Raw genomic sequence first — 21,935 nt, 5'->3', positions numbered from 1 at the left:
TATCTGTTAAATTTAGAAAATGTTACAAATGAAGCATTGTTCCCATGTTTAGTGGCATCATTGAATCCACTCTTTTGCTCTCATTCATAACTCTAAGAAAGTATTTTATAATCATCCATGGGATTTAAAGAGTTGTTTTTTCCTTAGAATATTTTACTTCTTTGGTTATTTGTCTACAAATGAACTTGGGTCATTAGATAAGATATAGATAGGTGAATAGGTGATAGATAAATAGATCTCAAATTAAATGTATATAGGGCACTAAAATAGCCCCATCTCTCTCTCTCTGTCTCTCTGCCTCTGTCTCTCTCTCCCTCGCTCAGATAATTTACAAGGCTACCTTTTTCAGGAGTTTATTCCAGGAATGCAAATGGAGGTATTATTGTTACTAAAACTATTTAGTAATAACTTCCTACTTTTAAATAATTAAGGAAGTGGGAGGCCAGTGTCATTAATTATAAGTCTTACCAAGAGATTCTTAACAAAGTAATATTTACATTTACATTTCACACATAAACAAATACACATTTTCAACCATGCTAAAAATCTTGTTGTTACAAACTCCCTAGTTTTTAAAAATAAGCTAGGCCAATTAAATGAGCTTCTATAGGCTTTTGTTTGTCCTAGGTTCAACAATTTAAACTTCAGCAATGAATTTCCCATTCTCACAGATGGTTTTGGAGTTACCACCCTTTAACACTTTTCTTTATATAATCTCTCCCATGAAGACTTCACCCATTTCTCATCCATCCAAGGTTTCAATGATGACTCTGGTGAAAAAGAAACCAAATCTATAGCTCAAAGTCCATGCTCTTTTCTGAGCTCCACAAAAGATTGTAAACATTGGTTTGGCATCTCCACAGGACTTTGCTTTGCTAATGTTTGTATAAATTGTTCTCTGACACACGTGTTCAGCAGGGGTTAATCAAGGATTAAAAACCAGCTTAGGGTTTGATAATGAAGACATGCACTAAAGGGACTGTAACCACTTATAGGGACCAATTTTTCTAGTTTACACAAAGGCACCATATGTGCTAATGGGCCTGGATCTCCACTTAATTTTTCCTTGTGTCCCCTTAGGTTCTCTATGGTACATTAATGCAGTGAAATAATCAGTCTTCTTAAAAAGAATATGAGATAACTATATGTTCTGTTCTGAAAAGATCCAAAATGTTCTACTATACACAAAGGAAGAAGCTGCAGAGAATGCTCCCAATTTTGCACAATTACAAGTAATAATAATACATTATTATAGGACTAGGAAAAATAAATTTTGGATATAAATACCAAACTGTTATTATTAGTTGTCTTTGGTATTTGCAAATATGTACTATATATTTCTGTAGTGTTTGATTTTTTAATAAATTTTCATTATGCTTATAAAGAAATGAAATAATAAAGATATTTTAGTCAGATGCCATTTTCCATATTAGATTATTCTATTGATAAATTAATAATAACGATAGCTAATATTTACCAAGTGCTTTAAACCTCTTGGCTGTAGTCTAAGTGCACATATATCAGCAAAATGATACTGGAAGTTAGGTACTACTATTGTTTTACAAGTGAGCCCAGAGAGGTTATTTCTCTTAATGTACCACTGTTCTCTCCTACTTGAAAATGTGGTTATCTTTGAATTTATCTTAGCTCTATGTATTCAGGTGATTCCAATCCATGCATTTAACTATGTCCACAGTCTACCCTACATCCATTTACTCTCAGCTTTTTCTATATACATTAAAACTACTGTAGTTCAGATCTTCATTATTCTCAACTGGGATATTACAGTATGTTTTCTGCTATATAATTCTTCAGGGTTAAAACAGCTAAGCAAAGCTCCAATCATATTGATTATTTTTCATAATATTTTCAGACATGTAATATAATGTAACATATGCCATATTAATATACTACTAACATAATAATATAATTTACATATTTATATATGTTAAAATATAATGGTATCTACTACTAGACCTGTAATATACTATTGAGCACCTCTTCAGTGGTCCTAACCTAAAAATCACCCTTAATTCCTATTACCCCTACTACTCTGAGTCATCTAAGTTCTTGTTAAGTTATAGTATTCACTGTTTTTGAAAGCAGCCAACATTCTTCCTGACTCTAAATCTTACTTATGCTAATGTCTCTCTTGGAATGTCTCCACAACCCCAATTCACCCACTGAAATCATACTTTCCCATTTAAACTCAAGTTCAGACATCACCTTTTCAATGAAATCTTTTATGATTTCTTGCCAACAGTCATTGCTTCTTAGTTTAAATTGCTTAATCTCATTGCTTCAGCATTTATTATGACTGTTCAACAAGTATTAGAGTTAATTATATACCTGTCTAAGCCTAGTTCCCTGAGAAAGAGGGCTATGTCTTGCTCATTTGTGCTTATTTCACTCAGTACAGTGATATAAACCTTGTGATCAATATATATTTGTCAGATTGCATTGTATAGAGTTCATTCTACCTGGTGTTTTCACATTATTCCTTGGCTATCCCCTTAATAGATAGTTTGAACAACCTGAGGGCATGCTCAATAAACAGCAATACACTGATCATATTATTAAATTAAGTTGTTTGTTATTTCAAAATATAATTATCGAGTAACTACTATGTGCAGAAAATTCTGTGAGTTCCTGACAGGAAGAAATAGAAAAAAATAAAATAATTAATAAAGCATTATGCAAATGTTTATATAATTTGCACTCCAGTGATGGAGACCAACATATAAACATATAAGTAAGATGTAATTTAGTACAGAACTAAATTAACATAAAATAGAGACCCAAACAAAGTGCAAAAGAGCAGAGAGAAAGGTATTCATTCTAAACCAAAGTATCAAAGAAGGCTTCACCCTTGAAGGAAAACAATGATTTGGCTTCAAAACTGTGGAGAAACATTTCAAGCTGAGCAAACAGTATGATTAAGGAAACCTAAAATTGCCTGTTTTAGGGATAATGGATGATATTGTATTGGTAAGAATTAGGGTATGAAAAGATATAGGAGTGTAGAGAGTTGATAGGATGCAGATCCTAGAGAACTCTGAATGCAAAGCTCAGAATTTGGAATTTATACTTTATGAAATGAGAAAGCGCTGAAGGTGTAGTTTTGTTTTTGTTTTGTAGTGTTTTGTTTTTTGGTTTTGGTTTTGGTTTTGGTTTTGGTAAAGTGAAATCCACTGAAAGTATGTTCTTTTTTTTTTTCTTTTTGTGAACTGTGGGTTTGGGTGGAGTAGAGCTGGAAAGTTGGCAATCTGATATGGCTAGCTGACATAGTCATCTGATATGTGATTTTGATAATGATGCATCAATTAAACAGACATTTATTGAGCATTTTCTGTTTGCCAGTCATTGCATTAAGTACTGGGTATAAATATATTGATAAACTAAGATATTAATAAAGCAACAATTCTCTCAAGTCTGTTATGGAAGATAAACATGGTAAAAAGTAACTATAATAAGGAGTTATTATTTAAAGGATACAGAATTTCAGTTTGGGAAGATGTGAAAATTTCTGAAGTTGAATGGCAGTGATGGTTGCATAACAGTGTGAACGTACTTATTGCCTCTTAGCTGTACACTTAAAATGGTTAAAATGATAAATTTTTTATTATATACCTTTTATCACAATAAAAAGTAATTACAATACAATAAGACTAAAGTGAAAATGAAAGTACAAGCTTTAGTAGTATTACAAAGGAGAGTAATTAATTGTATGGGCATGAATGAGGAAAAGCAGATGGTGTTACAAAAATCTTCCTAGAAAATTCCTGCAATTTGCAAGAACATGGATGAGGATGAACTTTGAGGGCATTAGACTAAGTGAAATAAGTTAGACAAAGAAAGACAAATACTGTATGATCTTATTTATATACAGATTCTAAAAATGTCAAACACAAAGAAACAGAGTAGATTGGTTGCCAGAGGCTGGGGTGTGGGGGAAATGGGGAGATGTTTGTCAAAGAATATAAACTTTCTGTTATAAAATGAATAAAATTAGGGGATCTGATGTACAGTATGTGCACTATAGTTAACAACACTGTATAGTATACTTGAAATTTACTAAGACAGTAGGTCATGAATGTTCTCACCACACACACACACAAATAGTAACCATGGGGATGGGGATGAATTGGGAGATTGGGATTGACATATATACACTAATATGTATAAAATAGATAACTAATAAGAACCTGCTGTATAAAAAAATTAAATTAAAAAAAAACTAATGGTAACTATGTGAGGTAATAGGTATGTTAGTTAACCTTATAGTGGTAATCATTTCATAATATATACATATATCAAATATTCACATTGTATACTTTAAACTTACACATATTATTTGTCAATTATATCTCAATAAAGCTGGAAAAAATTTTTTAAATCTTCCTAGAGCAAAAAATTTACCTAGAATTTGAAGGGTGACTACAAAGAGCTTGTTAGCTGGAGGTGGAGGAAGAAAAGGGAAGCAGGCAGTGGTAGAGATGGGGATGAGGCTGCAGAGAAAGGCAAATCTGAGTTAGGGATGCCTAGAGCCTGGGCTTCATCCTGTAGACAATGATGGGTCAGTGAAGCGTTTTTAAAAGGGAAGAAATATAACCAGATTTTTAAGTTTGCAGACCAGTGTATAAAATTTAAAGGTGAAAAAATATATATCCTAATCAAGGTACTGTGTTTATAGTTCAGATTTGTAAAAATCAGTACTGTTTCTTGAAAGAAAGGGCTAGTGTTGCAAAATACAGAACTTGCACAGAGAACTTGAACTTGAACAGTCTGGCATTTCTTATGTTCTTTTAGTAGTGGGAAATATAGATATAAATGAAAGAATCAAAACAATATTGTAAATAAATATATATACATAATGAAAATTTGCTGTCATTTTATGCCTCTTTGAATAGCCCTGCAAGGGCAGATTGTATTGTTAACACTGAATACGTTTTCCAGGCTATTGTCCTAAAAAAGTGAGTCCAGATTATTTAGACAGAGAAAATACAATCAAGTCTTTATTTCTTGCAGAATATTTTTGTTGCTGCTTAAAATTAGAAAACTACAAAAAATGTACAGTAAAAGGAAATAAAGAGGAATAAATAGATTACCTTCTAACAATGTGTTCTCCTTTAGCAGAAGCCCATATGCTTTTTTAATTATTTAATTAAACCAGACAAAATGAATTATTCAGAAGCTACAGTAAATATTCAATTGACAGACTAATTTTCAGTGAATACACAGCTGTACATATTTTAAAAGCTTTTCTGCATGATTGTATTATATATAAAAAAGAACTGGCACATTTAATTGTAGACTGAACTATATTTTTATGTTGCTTTCATTCTTTGTTTTTTTTTTATTCCAACCACTGAATTTACCAACTTTCAATTTGAATTTTCTTAAGGAAATTAGCATTTCATGTTACCTCATCTACAACCAGCCTTATTCCTGAAGTCTAATTTCCTAAGGAAAAATTAAAGAACTTTATGGGCAAACCAGGTATCATTCATATTCAGAAGAATATTGGATCAAGATGGTGAGGGGAGCTAGAGGCAGCAGATTCACATTTTGGGGGTTTATAGGACCACGGAATACAGCCATTGTTTTAAATACATTATGCATTTAATCATCACAACAGTCTTTTGAGTTGAGTTAAGAACCAGTACTCTGTTGAATCCATGGAAGTGAATGGAAATATGGAAAAGGTAAATAGATACAGGCAAAGGTGGAACCTACCCCCAAAAGCAAATAAAAGGCAGGGAAGGAGCAACGAGAGATGTTATGTGAGACTCAAGTGAGTCAAGAGTCCCTGAAGCAAAGAAATGATAGAAAGAGGGAGAGAGAGAGAGAGAGAGAGAGAGTGAGGGAGAGAAAGAGTTTTAAGTGTAGGGATTGGATGTGGTCGACAGTATTAAATGTTGCATGAAGGCATGTAGGAATATGTCTACTATGAGGTGATTAGATTTACAATTAGGTCACTGAAAATGTTTGCAAAGACAGTTTTAGTAAACTATAGTGGAAGGAAAATAGCTGTGATGAAAAGAATTTGAGTCAATTAGAAGTCTAAAAATGGGAGACAGTGAGGAATACTCATTTGAGAAGTTTGGCAATGAAGGAGAGAGGAGGCTAAAAGCTAAATAATTAGGCAATATTGAAAGACGGCCTGTTGAAAATGCTTACAGCCAATGCAAAGGAAGAAGAGACAAAGGAGAAGGGATTATTGATGGACAACACGGAAGAGGATAAGCGTGATTTGGAGATCAATGGCAAGTAGCGGAACTCCTTCCTCTGAGAAATGCAGGAAGGAGAACAGAATGTGTAGTAGAGAGATGAATGAAGATTTTGATTTGGAGAGGAAAGAAGACATAGCAATTTTATCAGAGAGGCTTGCCAAGGAAATGGGTTATCTGCTAAGGGAAGTGGAAACAGTTACTTTAATGAGTTTAAGGAGACTAAGAATACGACAATGTAGAATATGGCAAAGAGTCAATAAGACTAAGCAAGGATATTTTAGGGTGGGATGGTAGACCCAGAGGAAGTTCTCATTACATTACCCTGGCAAATTAAATAAAGCCAGTTTCCACAGAACTTATGAACTGAAGCAACATGGATTCACCATGGTATTTCCTTATCTAATCTATGAAGTTCTGTTATTCATCATAATTTGAAAGGAAGAGATACAAATATGAAACTAATGTTGTCTCAGATGACTTTGGTCCAGAGGTAAAATGTTTCCCTAAACTTGACAGGGGTAAAAATCAGGAAGCTTCTGAAATCCATTAGCAGCTCTATATTTAAATAGTTAGAAAGATATTTGATAAAGATGATCCAGAAAAACATATGGAAAGTGGAAAAGTTGTTGAGCAGTAATTATTAGAAAAATTTGCCTTGGGGGAGCTGATAGCAATACTCACCTAAATTTATAGAATCACTTATTTGCAGAATTAATGAAATGACCAAGTAATTTTTTTCTTCAAATTAAAACTGCCATATCTGTCAGTGGAAAATTCCAGATGTAGATAAAGACACCACTGAAAAAATTAAGTTAAATTATTTCAGAACCCTAAAATTGATAATTATTTATCTTGATAGACCCTTTGCCAGTTACTCATTTTTTTGGTTCTCTTAATTCTGTTTCTTTCCTGTTCTATGAGATAAAAGCAGATTTAATACTTTATGTCTCTCACTGCCTTTAAAAAATGATTAATCTTACAACAGCTTTCTAATTTCCTGCATGTTTATGTATACCACACATCCTAATTCAGCTGATTAATTTAGTTTCATCATTAGTAACTGTATGAAACTGTTTTCATTATTAGTAAATTCCATGACCAACTGTGAATTAACATTCTAACAGAAAGTCAAATATAAGTTTTGTGCTTTATTAACATTGAAGCAAGTCACCATGGCTCAATTTAACAAAAAATAGTATTTTTTTAAATGACAACAGTGTTTGCAGAAGGTAAGGGCATCCTTGCAGCTCCAAACTTACATCCCTTGAAGACAGTGAAAAATTCTTTACCAGTCTCCAATAAAGCCAAATGTTACGAGTCTCCAATAAAGTTATGAGTTAGGAGTCTCCAAAATGTTACGAGTCTCCAATAAAGCCACTTATTGGGAACCTACTCTTCCTGTTGGAGTTGTATCATCTGGGGTTAGAAAATTGTATAGTTCTTAATTGATTTTGTTTAATGGAAGAGTTTAATCATAGTTGAATGATGTCCTTTTTTGCTTTATATTGATAAACTCGAAGTTTCAACATTGTCAAACCCATAGTTATTTACAAAGGCCTAAGGTTCCTCATTATACCTCTAGATGTTTCTTTACTATACTGCATTATAAAAATAAGTGTAGAAACTGTAAATTACCCAAATTATTATCATCAATAGAAAAATGTCTTCTTTGCTGTTGATAATTGTACTATTCCAGTACAAAGAATCTTTCCCAAATTGAAAGAAATCAAGACATCTTATGACAATGTATGTTAAAACCCAACAGTGAAAAGAGAGCTAAAGAAATTGCTGTTTGCTACTTCCACTGTTTTTACTATTTCCAAGACCTCTATGAAGCAATTGTTTAAAATATAGTTTAAAATTGTCTCCTGTTGTTTATGAGACTTTTGAAGTCTGTAAGTCTTTTCAAACTCTCCTGTTTTGGTTAGAATCTTTTCTTTAACGAAAGTATAAGGTTTGTTTTTCTTGTGATGGCAGACTTGGTTGTTTTATCTTTGCACATGGAGATCATGAACTGTTTTTTTCTCTTTTTATTAATAGCAAGATCATGCTTGATATTAATACTTTGATCATAAGCATCACAATTATTTTACACATGTGTTTATTAGAGTAGTCTTATTAATTTTAAAGCTAAATATTTGAGAGATTACTTATCTTTTTAAAAATCTAAGTAGAGTACTGAAATTTAGTGAGATACAAGGTACAAAGTAAAAATAAAAAAGAATAATAAATTCAAGTCAAAAGATTTCAGTTTGAGTTGACTCCTATATCTATCACCTACTGATTCTATAATCCCTGGCAATTTATTTAACCTCTCTGAACCTCAGCTTTTTCATCTGTGAAATGGAATATAAATAAATTTTGGACTAGCCTATCTTTCAAAGAAGTCATGATGTATAGATAAAATAATATACAAGGAAACACTGTGTAAACTTGAAGTACTAAAGTTGTATTGCTATTATTACGTTCAAAAGGTGAATATCAGGTAGTTATTAGTTAAGTAGATGAAAACTCTCTTCTGTTGACAATTCGAACATGCTGATAAAATAACAGTACTTTATTTTATACTCAGAACAAAATCTCCTTTTATTAAAGGAACAAAAACCTTATTATTCATAGGATAATTCTGTAGCACATGCACTTTATAAATGACTTTGCAATTCACTCCTTTATGCAGCTTGTAAAAATAATAGCATCTACAAATTTGAGGGAGACTATTGTGTGCCTGGCTAAGCACTGTACATATCCCCCAACACACACACACACACTTTTCAGTTAATCATCACAATGAACATCTGAGAGAATTGTAATTATTACTAGCATTTTGAAACTGAGGCTTCAAAGAACTAGGTGAATTGTTTTGCATGTTATCACTAGTCAGTAGCAATCCAAGTCCAGGATATCAGACTCCAAATTTGAGTGTTTAACAGTAGGCACAAGGCTGCCTGGCCTTTCTCTTAATAGCAAACTTTCTTTATATGTGGAAACTGTGTTTCCAAATCAACAGTTTAACTTTTACCAGTTATTTAAATTCATCATGACATCTTTATATTTGTTGTATTTCTGTGGATTACTTCAAGGATCATAGCTTCACTATATTGACAGAAAGATAAAATAGGGATTAATTAATGACACGCATTAAATCAATTAGTTAAATTAACCTGCATTTCAACTGCCATATATTGGGTTGAAATTAAACATTTAACTCTACAGAAAAGATACATTAAAACATCTAGATGCTATTTGCAGTTATTTGGATAAATTCAATTACTGGATTTTAAACTTTGCATCTAAATGTTTTCCCTTGGTGTACACTTCAGGGTGATGCTGCCTGAAGTCCTGAAATAAACAGCGTGATAGCATTGTATTAGTCCCTATACTTTCAGTGTAGAAAATGTGAGACCTCAAGTTCTACTAAACAATATCAGAGTATTTCGGTAGCACTTCTCTGTTCTCATTTCATTTTGGCAGGGAAGAACAATGGATCTCAAATGTTGAGAAATTTGGAAGCTCCAAATAGGTGAGCTTTGGGGATGCTAAAAGGAAATGTATGGACAAAAAGAATGCACAAATTGCTTTAATCTTGTTTTGTGTATGTGAGTGTGTGTGTAATTAGTAACTTGACTGCTCATGATTTTACTTTTTAAAAAGTTGATAGCAGAAAACATCATAAATTTGATCAGCTTGTATTTACCATATACTATTTATTTGTCTTAGTCTTTTAAAACAAACTATTATAGACTGGGTGACTTAAACAACCAACATTTATTTGTCACGGTTCTGGAGGCTGGGTAGTCAAAGATCAAGGAACTGGCAAATTTGGTGTCTGATAAGAACTTACTTCCTGGTTCATCGATGGTGCCTTCTTACTGTGTCCTCACATGGCAGAATGAATGAGAGAGACCTCTGGGATCTCTTTTATAAGGGCACTAAAACCCATTAAATATGGACTCCACCCTCATGACCTAGTCATCTCCCAGAGACCCCACCTCCTACAACTATCACATTGGGGGTTATGATTTAAGATATGAATTTGGCAGAGGGGGACATAAACATTCAATCCATAACACCATTACCAGCATTTAGCCAAACTGCGAAGCTCCGGGGCACAGTCATTCGCAAGACTGGCCTCACTTCTGATACCAACTGCAAGTTCATGGGGCTCCCAGATCCATTCTTAGTTTTGATAATTCACTAGAAAGACAGAACTCACTGAAAGCTATTGCATTTACAGTTATGGCTTATTACAGGGCAATGATACAGATCAAGATTAGCCAAGGAAAGAAACACACAGGGCAGAGTCTGGGAGGGTTCCAAATGCTAAATTTCCATTGTCCACAGGATGCCTTACCTTCCTTGAATTGATGTGAGATAATTCTCCAACCTGGGAAGTTCACTCAAGCTTTGACTGTCCAGAGTTTTTATTGAGTTTTATTTTATTCATTACATAAGCATAATTGATTGTTTGATTGTCCATGTGGTTGATCTCAGCCTCTAGATCGAGACGCAAAGACTCCTAAATCATATGGTTGGTCTTTCTGACATTACCAGTCCCAATTTAAGACTATTAAGTGTGACCAGGCCCATCCTAAGATCCACCGTAATTAGACCTCACCCTAAACGAAAACATTCATATCAGGTATGATGCAGATTACCTCCAAAAGCTGAAGGCAAAGGCCTGACCTCTCTTCAGGCAAAGCCAAATTCTTTACTACACAGCTAGAGATCATCTTAACTGGCTATCCTAACTGAAGATTTTTTAATGAACACTTAGTGTTAATAATATCTCCTTATTTAATAACATGCTGATAAAGCCAATATGTTATTTTCCACTCAGAAAACACTGTAATTGGGAGATAAGGAGGAAGAAAACCTATAGGTGGAATCAGAATATGTGTTGAGGAAGTTTTAAAAGATCAATTAACAAGAGAGAAAGTGAGAAAGGGAGAGAGAGAGCGAGAAAGAGAGAGAGGGAGAGACGTGTGGAAGGGAGTGGGAGAAAGAAAAATATAGTTTTCTTAAGAGAAAATTGCAATACAGTTATAGTGTCAGAAATATTTGGGGGGCACCTACTGTTTTGAGGCACTGGGCCGGGTCAAGCACTTAAGTGCTGTGTTTTCACAGGCTTCCAGGAAGTTTCAGTCATTTACCTCTCTTCACCTTCAGGTTTATGGATCCCCACATTATGAGATATTTGCTGTTATTAACAGAGAGAGTTTATTGAGATCCTGCTAACGTCTCATCACCTTATAGGCAGAATGTACTGTCACTATTTTAAAGATGCAGAAAACATGGTTCTAAAGCTTGAAGTAACTCACCTGAAATACACAGCTAGTAAATAATTGAGCAACTGCTCTTTTGTTGAGTCTATCCATTTCTTCAGATCCCTACTTTTAAAAACTCTTCACAAGGTATTGATTATTTCCCACTGATTCGCAGACGTATAGCTATTTTCTACCCAAGGAATTGGATGGATTTACACTCTCACTGATGTTTCTGTTGTATCAAGAACAAAAGGACAGGGAAGGAAAATAAGTTAATATTTCAATATTAGAAAAAGAAATCTACTGATATCCTTTTAAAAAAATTATTCTTTCCGATACACAGAAGCCTCTCATAAAGAGGAGAAATAGAAAGGTTGTCCACCCTAGTGTACTAGTTCTCCATCCTGGCTGTACACCTGCCTCACCTGTAGAGCATCTGAAAAATACAAATGTATCCAGAAATTCTGATCCATTGTTAGCATGAGTCCTGGCCATCTGCACTTAAAAAAATTACATAGTATGATTCTGATTTGAGCCTATAGTTGAGAACTATAGTAGAGAAAAATCGTGGGCTTTGAAGCAGACAAACATAGGTTCGACTCAGTCTGCCATTTACAAGCTATGTGACTTTTACAAATAGTATCATTTTATGGAAAAGGAAAAAGGCACAGAGAAGGTAAATAACTTAAGTTCGTACTGTCAGAAAGTGGTAGAACCAGAATTCTACGTCATAGTTCATGATCTTAATCAGTACTCTGTAAAATCTACTGGACATGTACCAACTACTTTTTGGGTCTTGAGGATATACCAGTAACCAAGTAAGAAGTAACTCCCTGCCCTCAAAGAGCTTATGTTAGAAATTTTTGATTTAAAATTAATTTTAGGTAGAGAAAAATTCTATAAAACAAATTACACAGAGCTATGGATAGAAAGCACTGCAAATATAATCCACACTTATTTTTAGGTTTTTTCTGTGTTCTCTCAGTTCTTACTTTTGTAATATTAACCAATGCCATCTAAAACATTCTTATTTAGACATGAGTTTAGCAAAGAGCATGTGAAAAAAACATATCCACTTCATCAGGTAATTGCATTTCAGGGATAATTTATTCTATGTTTCTACTTATTTAAGTGAAATTGGAAGTAATGTATGAAAGTGAATATAGAGAATAAGTCTAAAAATCAGGAAGTAGAGTTATAATTCTGACTTTCACTGAGTCCATTTGAACAGTTTATAAAGAAAAAGATGGACGTGGGCCACTATACCAGGGATCAGCAGACTTCTTTAAAGGGCCAGCTAGTAAATACTTTAGGCTCTGTGGGCTAGAAGCTCTTTACCACAACTACTCTACCATTATAGAGCAAAAGCAATCAGACAATTATGTAAATAAACGAGCTTGGCCCTGTTCCAGTAAAAACCTATTTATGAGCAATGGAAATTGAATTTCTTTTAACTTTTATGTATCACAAAGTATTATCCTCTTTTGATTTTTTTCAACCATTCAAAATGTGAAAACCTTTTTTATCTTGTGGGCCTGACAAAAATAGGCAGCCTGGAGGATGTAGTTGGCCACCCCTGCACTACATGATCACTTAGGTCATGTCCTAGAGGCTTACTCTGTCACAGCCTTCAGCAGCCTTTCACGGGGCTGCTGCCTCTACCTGCGATACAGCAATAGCAAGAAAAACTTCTCTGTACTTGAAGACTTCACATGCGTTGGTCCTCAAACTGAAGGGTGTATAATGGTCACCTGGAAGAATATTAAAATGCAGATTCCATTTTAATGAAATCTGCATTTTAAGGAAGCATCACGATGATGTTGAACTGCTAATAAGTATCTTGATCTAAATATAACATAAATATAGGACATAGAATCCGTAAACTGCAGATTACAACACAGTGAGATATGTATCACAATAGAAAGAAAGAGACAAAAATATGAAATGTTCTATGAGAAGTGGATAGTAAGAAGCAGTTAGAAGTTAGTGTGGGCAAGTGGAGAGAAAGTGGCAAGTACAAAACCATCATTCTATCTAGACTATTCAATTGGGTGCTGTGAATATATTCTGCCCTGGCTGATGACAAGAAAGGAAAGGAGTAAGCATACTCCAAACAGGAGCTGTAACCACCGCACCTGGGTATTTACTTTCCCCCTAAATGGTTCTGCTCTTCGCTAGCTCTGTGACTACAGGCAATTTCCTTATAACCTCTTTGCGTCAATTACCTCAACTCTAATAGAATTTACCTCATCAGGTTGTTGTAAGGGTTAAATGAGTTAATACACTGTCGACTGAAAAAAATGCACAATGTGAGAGTTGTGAGTTAGGTTTTAGTTGAGGCAAAATGAGGACTATAGCCCAGGAGATGGCATTTCGATAGCTCTAAGAAACTGCTCCGAAGAGGTAGGCGGGAAGGTCAATATATGTGTGATTTTGGTGAAGGGGGAGTACCTGCAATCAAGTACATATTTTTTACAGAAGTTTTCTGCTAGTTTCATGAAGGTTACTGCTAGTCACGAGGAGTAGATATCACCATGAAGGATTTTAGTGCTTTTCTAAATATGAGGAGGTACAAGAATTGGGCTCATAAAATCTTCTCCTGAAAATATCTAACGATCTGAAGACCTGTTCTGCCAGTTTTTCCCAGAGCACAGAGTGCCTCATTCTTGATCTCCACCCTGAACTCCTTTCACAGGGTGTTGAAGGTCAGCAGCTGCAGTGGTTCATAATTTAATCTTCGTAGAGGTAGATGGCAAGTGTCAATGGCAAGTGTCAATTTGTCGGTGACACATGTAGAGTGCTTAAAAGTGCTTGGCACGAAGTATCTTTCAGTAAATATTATTGTTATTGATGTTGACGTTGATCTTTTTAGCCATGATACTGTTCGACTCCTTTTTAATAAGATGATTGAACTGAGATCTGGAGAGGTGGAGTGTGTGTCCACCGTGGGACTGACCAGGTGACAATTTACTGGGGATGGGAAGAGGCTTACCATTCATTCTCTGTAAACTTCATTTTCTTCACCCATAAAAATAAGGTATAAAGACCACATAAGCTGTGGACCCTTCCCATTCTGGCATTTTATAATATGTACACATTTAAAAATCACATAAAAATAAAATTGAAATGTGTGCAAACGAATATAACGCAAGATTACTACCTTTAGAACCCAAGCAAATGGATTACTTTAAAAAGAATTGTTCAGAATAATGAGTTTAGTATGCTGCTTTTGTGATTTCTAAGGAAGGAACTAAATGGATAAAGCCTTTTTATTGCCCTGGCTTGCTTTTTTATAAGCAAGGATGACTAATGGATATTGTTTCTGCCTTTTACAATTTCTCAAGTACTTTCAAGCACTTTGAAATGCTTTTCTTTCCCTTAAGACTCTTTTCCTTAGCATAACAGAGATAAAAGGAATTGTTTCAGGACACAGCCTATAATTTTGTCACTTCTGCCCTGATTGGAGGAAAACAACAACAACAAACCTCAACTATGTACTTACAGTATTAGCCCTGCCTGGCTGAGGAGGTCAAATTTCATGGTGCTGAAAGAATAGTGTAGTCCATCTCCAAAGAGATTTATTTTATTTTTTTCATAGGCTTGTTGGCCATTTTGATTTTTTAAGCATTATTGAGGTATAATTAATATACAAAAAATGTACATTTTGTACAAGTATACATTTTGATGAGTTTGGACATATGCATACATTCATGATGCCATCACCACAGTCAAAGTAATAAACACATATATCACCTCCAAAAAAGGTCCTTGTGTTCTTTTGTTGGTTTTGTTTTGCTTTTGTTTTTGTTTTTGTCATAAGAACACTTAGATTAGATCTATCCTCCATTAAAAAATTATTGAGGGGGCTTCCCTGGTGGCGCAGTGGTTGAGAGTCCGCCTGCCGATGCAGGGGACACGTGTTCGTGCCCCGGTCCGGGAAGATCCCACATGCCGCGGAGCAGCTGCGCCCGTGAGCTATGGCCGCTGAGCCTGCGCGTCCGGAGCCTGTTGCCCCGCAACGGGAGAGGCCACAACAGTGAGAGGCCCGAGTACCGCAAAAAAAAAAAAAAAAAAAATTATTGAGGGCTTCCCTGGTGGCGCAGTGGTTGAGAGTCCGCCTGCCGATGCAGGGGACACGGGTTCGTGCCCCGGTCCGGGAAGATCCCACATGCTGCGGAGTGGCTGGGCCCGTGAGCCATGGCCGCTGAGCCTGCGCGTCCGGAGCCTGTGCTCCACAACGGGAGAGGCCACAACAGTGAGAGGCCCGCGTACCACAAAAAAAAGATATATATATATATTGAAAGAAAACAATTTAGGTGATACAAACCAGCTTTATTTAACACGTTGTGAAGTGGACAGTCTCTTTTCAGAAAACTACAAAATGAGATGGAGGGCAAGAAGCTTTTATAAGATAGAGAATAAAGAACAAGGAAGAGAAAAATAGAAAATATTTGATTGTCTGGGCCCACACTGTTCACCTTGTTACGGGTGGGAAGACCCAGAGTTGGCTTGGTGTTTGGAGTTGACTGACTGGATATGCTGCTTTTCTGGTCATGAAGAGCATTTACAAGGACAGAGTTACCTAAGTTACCTAAGGTCTGGTTTGCTGATGTGGGTCCATCTCGGACCTAGAAAGTTATTTCAACACCTCCTAACATATGTTAAAGTGCACAATACCATATTGTTAACTATAGGCACTATGTTGTACAGCAGATCTCTAGAACTGATTCATCTTGCATAACTGAAACTTTATATCCATTGAGCAACAACTCCCCATTCTCCCCTGCCCCCAACCCCCAGAATGCACCGGATATCTTTTCTGATCTCTGCAGCTAAGCAGGGTCCAAGCCTGGTTAGTACTCAGATCACAGAGATGAATTTTAATGTGATGTTTTAAAGGATTCAAATATATGTTGATGGAAATATAGCACCTTTGGATTACTAAAACAGAAGGTTCATTCTAAAACATCCCAAACTTCCTGACAGCAGATGGACTGCAGTTGAATAAACAGATGACAGAGATGTGATTAATATTATCTAGACCTACCTTTATTAATTTAATAATCAGTATTTGCTTGATGAATTTAATACTACCTTGTATACATGAAATAACTAAAGAAGAAACTTTTATTCATGTCAGCATAATTCATAAAAGAGTAAATATTGAGACTTTTGAAGACAGACTCTTAGTCACAGAGCGTACCTGCTACTCTATAAACGTAAGTTCTCAATGGACTATTTAGTTTGCTGTGACCCTCTTCTCAGCATAACTCGGTCTCCTCATTTTGCGTTTCTTTTTTGTTTATTTGGAGGAGAAGGGATATATGTAGTCAGTTGTCCCTCTGCCTTTAGCTGAAGCCCAAACCAAATTAGCATATTTTGATACTTCTGACTTTAGAGAGTAAGGGACCTAGTGGTAGTGACTATGGGGAAAACGAAGAAGTAAGCCTTTGTTCCATGTCAAGAAGTACTTTATCATAATCAATACCTATAGTAAGTTCTATTTGCTTTTCTCATTCTGAGACAAGTGTTAAAAGATAAACTGAGGCATATTAAAAATTTGTAAGAGTTTATTGGAAAAAAAATCAAATCGAGCAATGCCAAACCAGAAGTGGTCAGGAGTGCTCCACCATAGGGGCATGGGGAAACCCTCAGAAATAGTGCGGGAGCAAAGAAGAGAAATTATTTGATTGGCTGTAGCTTAAATCCTAACTGGCTGTTTGTGATCGGTTATTCTAAGTGTTTGGTTGTGTAATCTTGAGGCGTCACAGGCTTAGATTTTGGTTTGCTTCTGTAGGTCGCTTTGGCATTAGAGCCACCGCAATCTAATGGCCTCCTTTTTTAATTAAACTATTTTTTAAGTAGGATTCTGCTGTCTTCTTTAGGGAGGGAAGTTATTAGCAATGGCATCTTCCAGGGTGATGGAGATTGCAATATTCTTTTTCCATGACATTCAAAACTTTCAACTAAATTGCTGCCACCATTCTCAGCACTCAACACTGAATTATTGCAGTTGTTTACATGTGGTGTTGCACTTCTCAGTGTCATTTGTTTACATCAATGAATATTTTCCACCCCTCCTCATTTATTTATTTGCTTATTTATATTTTCAACTGAGGCTTGCTTTCTTGCAGTGAAAAATAAAATTTGTTCAGTATGTGTTTTTCTATTATTGACACTTTGGGAAAACTCTTTAAGACTTCTCTTTTGCTTTTGTTCTCTGGATTAATTCCTGTACTTTACCACACTAACAGCCTCCTTGGCCATTTTTATTACTATTCTTTCATCTAATGTCATTCTTAGCTGCTACTCTACTACAATAGCAGTACTGTGCCTTAACAAAGTCCACTAATACTGTCCAATTTAAGTTGTTTTGTTTATATGCTTCTAATGCATTTATATGCTCCTAATGATGCCAGCATTTGATTTTATTATCGTTTTAAATATTAAAGAATTATTTGAATAGTGGAAATAAATAAAAATAAAGAGTAACCAAGTATCAGAAAAATGTAATGACTGAAATACCAATTAGATGAAAAGGATAGAGATAGTTTGATAGAGAGTTGTAATTTAGATCAGAATTACATATCAATAACTATACTAAAATACAGCTATTGTTGAATGTTATAGTTAACGTTGGAAATAGAAATCTTAATCATTCACTGTAAAAACAAATCTAAGGAAACATTTGAAATGTTATTGTTCTTTCAACCATTGTCTTAAACTTAAAACTAAAAATAACAGTTTTGCATGACAGTTACTGTTTTAAGAATGGTCTTAAAAATCTTTAATATTATCTTAAAAGAATTTTTTCATCATTAAAAACTAAATAAGCTTAGATTCCGTAGTCATACAAGGTACCTTTATGTTTTTAGATATAAGCAGATGTAAAATTTGGAAATAGCCAAATTGCATGTACTGTTTGTGTACTATCTTTTTCATCAAAGTGTCACCAGAAACTTACTGGTGATGTGCTTTTAAATTTTAATATCCAGTCAGTTCATCTAATGGGAATTGGAAAGGCTGGTCAGCCAGAGTGGAGTAGGTTAAAAATAAAAGTATGCAGTATGTTCTAATTAATTCAGTAATTATTTATTGACTGAATAGTATAGTGGTAAAAATTCTAAGCAACCACCAAATTAAACTATACTTCCCACCTCCAAGCTACCTGGTCATTCATTTGGATAAATGGATTCATTCTTTAAATCATTAATTAAATAACTATTTTTTAAACTTGACAAGAGGTTAATCCTCACAATACAAACCTCTGATTCCCATGTCAAGACAATTTGATTGTTCATTGGATCAGTTACGTTTCACAAATTTTCAGTCTATCCATTCTCACTGAAAAACAATCAAAGTTAATGTTACACATGAGCTGATCAAACTGCATTGGAATACATGAAGTTGCTTTTCACTGGCTTTAATATGCTTCAGTGATGCTCATAAATCTTACGTCCAAAAGCCAGAGCTGGAAAGTGAAATTGCTATTGTCTTAGTATCCTTAGTTCTGTTTGAATAAGTGTCTCAACCTTTTTGGTTTCCCAATTAATATATAACAACACAAATCCAAACTATTGTGTCTGGAGAGTTGAGTTGCTTAAGTGTAAATTGTAAATCCTTTCTGTTCTACTAGTTGCTTTGTCTTTGTTTTTATCATGTTGCAACCTCAGTGTAATCTAAGCCTGGAATTCAGCTAAATTAGAATAAGTTATCTGTGTAGAAGCAAACTATGTGTTGGTGTAGTGAGAATTCTGTAAGTCTCACTCTTGGAATTGTTAATTGAGTTTGGGGTAAAAATAGATGAAAAGAATCTTTGTTAATTAGATGTGGGCACTGTCTGGAAGTTGTTGTTAAATACGTAAAGGCAACTATGAATTTAAAAACATCAGAATGAAGATCTGAGAATTGGCATGAGTATGGTAGACATGATTTATTTTAAAAAGTAGCTGGGAAATTTTCAAGGTAAACTGGAATGGCTGTGCCACAAAAGAATTATAAATAAAAATGATAAATAATGTAAACAGCATGATTTCTATTCCTAAAAATAATTGAAGACATCTTATGTGTCTAAATTGTTTTGCCAAATCAGGGCAGATAAATTCTTCTGCTATCAGACCACAGAACTGTAGTCCTGATAAATATTGGATTGGATTGTGTATGCAGTGAATCATTTCATTAATTTTCAAAAGGCATTATAGCATAATGCTTAAAAACCATCCATTTTGAAGGTATCATACCTGGGTTGGAAACCTTTGTCGTATCTTTTTCTGTATGACCTCAAGTATATTATTTATGCCCTTTATGTTAGTTCCCTTACTTATAAAATAAAAATAATAATACCCAGTTTATAAGGTTACTGGGAAGATTAAATGAAATAATGTATGTAAATTGCTTTGCGTGTATGTGGCATATAATTGATGTTCAACATAGAGCAACTATTATTATTGCTAGCAGTTCTTAATTATACATTTAATTTCTAAACTCCTATTCCTTATTTGTCTTCCTTCCTTATCCAACTTCAGGGAAATATCTCGTACATTGACATTTTCAAAAAGATGAGGAAGAGGAAAAAAAGTGAAAATTAAATTAATTTACATTGCTTTTCTGTTTCCACTTTAAGAATTTTGTTGGCAGAAACAAGTTTCTGGATACCCTTGGAATTCCACTTTCCATCTAATGTCAATCTGTCCTAAGTCTAAAGCATATAAACACAGTGTGTACTTCAGTGCACCTCAATCATATTATCTAGGCTACAATACACTTGTAAAATTTTTTTTTTAATATTTTAAGAAACAATGAAATTGCCTATTACTTTATATTTATAGAGTATCTCTTGTAGACTTTCTTTAAGCTGCCCTTCCGTGGTCCTATCCCTATCCTCCTTTACAGTTGTCTGTGCCTTCTACATCACCTCCTCACACTGAGAGTTGTGAATATCCTACAAGGCTATGTCAATATTTCTTGTTCTTTTCTTTCTGTATTTCCCCAGTGAGCTCTTCCATGCCCAGGGCTCCTTTTTAACCTTGAATCATGTAATATGAACTTTAGGAAAGACTTCAAGTTCATATGGTCTTTTATGTGGATAACTAATTTGCTTCTCCATGTATACATTCTCAAGTATTTTTCCATCCAATTTTTCCAGCTCCCTATAGGACTTTTCCATTCATACCGTCTGCTGTCATTCAATACTCCATAAATATTTCTAGAGTGCTTTCTACTTGTCAGAGAGTTTACTAAGAACTGGGAATAAATAATCAATCAGATATAGTTTCTGGTCTCAAGGCACTCAGCGTCAAAATGGGCAGTCAGAAAACTAACAGCCAATTGTACTAACGAGTGATAATTTGTATGATATGAGTTATTGGAGAATGCTAAGGAAGTATGTAACTTAAATCGCTGGGATGCCACCCATCCCACAGTGCATGACATATAAGCTAAGACCTGAAAGATAACTGAGAAGAGTTTAGGAGGAGGAAGGGTGTGTAAGGAAAAACTCTGTCCTACTTTCTGTGATTCTCCTTTCCGCTCACACTGCTGCTACACTCGCAGCACTTCCAACACCAGTTGTACGGGAGTTTTTCCCCTACCAAACAATTCACTGCAACACCAACAGAGTGTCCTGTTCTGTCAATTCTGACACTATCTACCTGGAGGTAGCACCAGATCCTACAGGTTAAGGGCTCAGTCCCACTCCCACCCTACTTCAGATGCCAATTGCAAGTCCAGTTTGTCATCTGTGCTTCTGACTGAATGGGTATAAATCAGAGACTCCCACTAACCCCTCCTTGGGTTTGATTAATTTGCTAGAGCAGCTCATAGAACTCAGGAAAACATTTACCTAACCTACGTTTACCAGTTTATTAAAGGGTATGATAAAGGATACAGATGAACAACCAGATGAAAAGATACATAGAGTGAGGTCTAGGAGTGTCTCGAGTTCAGGACCTTCTGTCCCTGTGGAGTTGGGATACATCACTCTCCCAGTATGTGGATATGTTCACCAACCTGGAAGCTCCCCAACCCCTGTACTTTTGGGAGTTTTATGAAGGCTTCATTACATAGGCATATCAGTCATTAAGTTCATTTCCAGCCCCTGTTTGCTCTCTGGAGAATGGTGGATGGAGCTAAAAATTCCAAGCTTGAAATCACAGCTTGGTCCTTCTGGCGATGAGCCCCCATCCAGGAGCCCACCCAGAATCGCCCATTAGAAAAAAAGATGCCCTGAGTGCTGTTGTCAGGAATTTACAAGGGTTTTAGGAGCTCTGTGCGTGAGCATTCCAAATGAATATAAACACTCACAGCCAAGATGGCATTTTGGGTGTGTGTAACTGCAAGTCCTTCAATAAGCTAGAACATGAAGTATGAATAAGAAGATAAAGGTGATCATTGTTACATTATAAATGCTTACAGTACATCATATACAATTAAGTATTTT

The 21,935-nt window shown here is 35.1% G+C and overlaps 1 protein-coding gene across 13 annotated transcripts in view; it reads left to right on the top strand.

Annotated features, from left to right (window-relative positions):
* PPFIA2 (PTPRF interacting protein alpha 2) overlaps positions 1-21,935 on the top strand; it is a gene marked incomplete at both ends in the record, with an annotated part of 468,557 nt that overhangs the window by 292,903 nt on the left and 153,719 nt on the right. The window lies entirely within an intron of this gene.

Source organism: Grampus griseus (assembly GCF_964374135.1).
Source record: "Grampus griseus genome assembly, chromosome: 11".
NCBI classification, from domain to species: Eukaryota; Metazoa; Chordata; class Mammalia; order Artiodactyla; family Delphinidae; genus Grampus; species Grampus griseus.
This window is presented reverse-complemented; position numbering and strand designations above follow the sequence as displayed.